The sequence below is a fragment of the Cynara cardunculus genome, assembly GCF_001531365.2.
Source record: "Cynara cardunculus var. scolymus isolate 2C chromosome LG 10, CcrdV1, whole genome shotgun sequence".
Classification (NCBI taxonomy): Eukaryota; Viridiplantae; Streptophyta; class Magnoliopsida; order Asterales; family Asteraceae; genus Cynara; species Cynara cardunculus.
In genome coordinates, this window is record NC_037537.1 from 9,897,602 (window position 1) to 9,902,206 (window position 4,605).

General features: G+C 31.6%; 1 long non-coding RNA gene across 1 annotated transcript; it reads left to right on the forward strand.

Annotated features, from left to right (window-relative positions):
* The first annotated feature begins 88 nt into the window (after positions 1–88).
* On the forward strand, positions 89–4,183 carry LOC112518864. Its single transcript, XR_003069869.1, has 4 exons — positions 89–250; positions 682–805; positions 945–1,002; positions 3,812–4,183. It is a non-coding gene; the product is annotated as an uncharacterized LOC112518864 (long non-coding RNA).
* The last annotated feature ends 422 nt before the right edge of the window (positions 4,184–4,605 follow it).

Sequence of the window (4,605 nt, forward strand, 5' to 3'; positions counted from 1 at the left end):
TATATATATATATATATATATATATATATATATATATATATATATATATATATATATATCACGAATAAAGAGCTTCGATGTGGCAACTTCTTCAACCCGTATCAGTGTCTTCTTTTTTTTTCTTGATTTATCCTTTTTTTTCTTTGTTCTTTAAGTTTCCATTTATTCCAACGCAAAAACCCTTCGTCTTTTGTGGTTACACTCCTTTCATCTTCTTCATCTCTTGATCAAAAAATTCTGGATTAACATGGTACGCCTCTTTCTTTCTATGCATCTATTGAGTTTTTCCTTCTCTTTTTCTCGATCTCTATCTACTCTCTTGTCTCGGTTAGCCTATTCATATCAACTGTGGATTCACATAATATGGTTACTGGCTTCTTGGAAAGATTTGAGGAGAGCGATTAGAAGCAAACTGAAAGCGATTACTCAGTTTGTAGTCAATCCGACGATGAAATGTGGCCATATTTGATTATTATGTGTGTGGCCTTGAGATGCCATCTGTATTGTTGCTTTGGTGATTCCAAGGATGTAGAAGAGGTGGAGAAGAAGTTTTAGTCAATATAAGAAGTCTATCTGGTTGTTTCTATGTGTAATTCCATAAACAAATTTGTAGGAATTGTTATCTTATTTTTACTTGCCTTTCATCTAACCTTTAATCTATTGCATTTCTCCCACTTACAGGTCGATGATGAAAGCAGATCAGGAGGAACACTCTGAACGGGAAACCACATAATACATGTTCTTTTGCTTGATGTCTTTGGTAACTTCAGAGATTTCAAACAAATACAGTAGAGTGGTATTTATGGTAATTTTGCTTGTAATCTAAGATTTAACCTCCAACCTATTGAACTTCCAAACTATTTGGCTTCTAATTAAACTATCTAATTCCTTGTATTCTTCCTCTCCATATCTCTCATCTCTCAATCTGTTCATCTCGATTTCAGGTTTGCTTTTGCTTCATGTTTTTAGCCGGCGTATGGCATACTTGCCGTGGAAACAACAGTTTGTTTTTCTTCCTCTTGATCTCTTAATCTTTTGCTATCGATAGTTATTTTACTTCTATTCGGATTTTAGGTTATGTATTGAATCTTGACCACTCTGTTTTTTTTTTTTGTTTTTTTTTTATTTAAGTATTAGTCAAGCATGTCGTGACTCAAGATATTACTATTATATAAGATGATGATATTATATATTTCGTGTCCATTGTAAGTTACTCTGCCAGTATTTTGTATCTCATACCTTTAATGATTATTTTTCTTAGAATTGTTTGTCAATAATTTGTTGCTACAATGATTATTTTTCTTAGAATTGTTTGTCAATCATTTGTTGCTACAAGTTCATTTCTGTGTGCTTTTCTGACTTTAATGTTGATGATCATCTCAAATATGTCTCGAGCAACATTGTTTATAGGAGTTTGAGTCAATGGAGTAGAGGATATAGAGGTGGTTGGCTATTTCTTTGTCTGCAACATTTTAAATGCCATAAAGAATGTAGGTATATCTTCTGTTCTTCGTCAAATATACATTCATATAGAAAATTATTAAGTTGTACTTATTTTGAAGCCAATTTTTCAAATGCACAAAATGGAATATATGTTGTGAGTAGTATTTGAACCTTAGATCTTTTTACATTGATCAAGATTCTCATTGTGAACGTTTTCTTTTTGCAAAGCCGAACTGGGTTGTGACTTGTGAAATGGGGTCTATGTTACAGTTTCCTTTAAATTTTTCATTGATGTGCTTTGTAGAAATTGTGAGAAATGATTAACACAAAGTCACCTATGATGAACCGTGTTTTCACCAAGGTTGATAGCTTATGTCTTGGTTTTAATTATTGTGTAGAACAATGACATTTATAATTGTAGAAATGGTTGAAACAAAGTTACTTACGAGTAAACATGTTTTCACTTTGCACCATTATTCATAGTATAGGACTTGTGGCCATAATCTGTCGGTGAAAATGTTGTAAGTTCGAAGTTAGTTGCATAAGCACCAACATGATGATCGTCAAGTGTGAATTGATGAATGCTTGGTAGGAGATGAGTCGGGGTTATTACACTTCAAGCAACAATTTAAGGTAATTTTTATTAACTATTTGAAATATCTGGAAAATATATATATCAAAAATTTTAATTGTCTCACATCTTATCTTAATTGTTAGTAGAAAGGATTACTCACTTCAAAGTTAGCTTGTGTAGTATATTAGTTTCTTATTAATTGATTAAATTCCATACTAAATGGTTTAGCAAATCTGAAGTTCAATTTGTTTGCAACAATACATTTTTCTCAAGTTTTTCATGAATATGAATACGAGCATGAGTTTCTTGAAGTTGTGAACAGTCAGGCATTAATTCTTCAAGAGTAATAGGTTCTTTATATTGTTTTTTTGGTTAATTGTGAACACTCATGAAGTAGTGGCTAAAGATTATTGGATTAGTAGCACAAAAACTAGCTAAAGTAACCAAAGAAGATAAAGCATATATCATTGCATTAGATAGTAGTGAGTATATAATACTTGGTTAAGTTGGTTTTCCCTTTTCAACATGTTATTAGCCTCTATTTTTTTTTTTTGTTATTAATTATTGAAGTGCATTTCTAAGTATGTATCTCTTATAATGAGCCATTCTCAAGACACGACTTAATGTTTGCTCCCTTATTTCTTCTCGACATTTTTGCCAACATTTCATTTAAATTTACTCAAAACATATGAATTGAATGACACACGTATCATGTCAAGGTCAATCAGTTTGCGATGTGCCAAGTAGGGTTGTTTTTTTTTGTTTTGAATGATGATTAATTCAGAATAATTACTCCTTTTTAATATTGTTGTGTGCCTAAAGAAACATACCTAGGGGTGAGATAGAGACAAATTTCATGTGTTCTACGAATTAATTAGATTATGTTCTCTTACTTTTAAGTTTGACCTTGGTTTTTCAGCCAAAGCTAAAAGCATTGATTTTTTTTTTCTTTCTAGAGATTTGTGAGCCTAATAGCAATGTCATAATGACATAAACTATACATATTGCAGTAATTTGTGAGGTTGGGTGGTATGGAATAACTTGTAATGCAATATTCAAAATGTCAACTCCGCACCTCCTATGCTTAATAATACCACTGATGTGTGAAGGATATGTAATGTAACTTTTCTACCTGAAAAAGGATGTAGATAATTCAAGAATCATGGAGAGAGAGATTAGAAGGGGACTTTAAATAGCCATGATATATTTTTATATGTGATGAATCATATTCAGGGATACAAAGTGAAAGTAGAGCGAACTCTAGGATGTTCACTAGATTAAAAGTTGAATACAGTAGGTGGTGCTGCTTCCAATATAAGCTTCTACATCAACGTTAGGATGCTTAAATTGGACTTGATAGCAGGAAGTTGAAGTCTTAAGTTTTGATTATTTGATATTGCGAATGTTAGACAAAACTAAATATAAGAAAATGAGAAGAAACAATTAAGTTGAGATTACAGGTCTATATGATCCTTTGAGTCAACTTCTTATCGTCTTCTTTTACAATCACAAGCCTATTTAGAAGATTCCTTCTCTTAACCATTTTTAAGATTCTTGATATCAATTTCTTTTGGTTAGCAAGTTCTTCAGCTAAAAATTAGAAGTTATTCACATACATTTATGTTGTTTTCTTACAGTCAATTTATTGTAGTTTTCAGTTTTCATGAACTCTTTTGATTCCCAAAAAGAGACTCAATTTGACCTCAAAAAGTTATACAACTGAATGAGTGTCCAATTTTGCTTGTGAAAAGGCATGAACTCAACTGATATGTTATACATTTTTGTAACTTGCAGGTCGAGGGTATACAAGAAGGATCAAATTCTAAGCAAACGAAGACAATTTGCTTCATGGACAATGATAAAAAATGATCATACTTTATTTTAGATACTTCAAAGTCTCATTAATAGGTCCCATTTTAGACGATATCAACCATGTGGATGCTTTTCATTTGCTTATGAATTTACTATAGTTATTTTCACTTAACCAAGTATTGTGTTGTAAGTTGTAATAGTCTTTTTATAGTATCGTAGTTATATTGTATAATTTTAGAATGGAAGCATGTGGGGGGTCTCTGTGTAATTAAATTGGTTGTTGCAGTTTACTTGTACTAGTTACTTACAACTGATGCTCATCTGTATAATATTGTTTCAGCTTGTGATTGTCTCAATTCATGTTGCTTCGGCTTGTATTTGATGGGCCCACGTCAAATTCTTCAAAGAACTTTCTATAAACTTTGTTCATGACTTTTCGTGATCAAATTGAGTCTACTTTTAGATCTGATGAGTTCATGAAAACTTAAAACTGTAGTTGTTTTGAGAGTTGAACCCTGTTCAAGAAAGATGTAATTACCACAAAGAAAATTTGGAAGATTAAACTCAAATAGATGTCATCAGCAGTACCTTTATTCCATTTACAACATCCTTGTACCATAAGTTGCATGTTGTGTGTCTCATGACATGTCAAGGCAAAGCCAGTCCAAAGTTGTTTGATGACATGAGTAGAAACGTTAAAACATGCCTCAACTAGAAAAAAAAACACAAATATATTTTAGGGTTTGAAAAACTGTTTAAATGGTGTTAGTCCATAT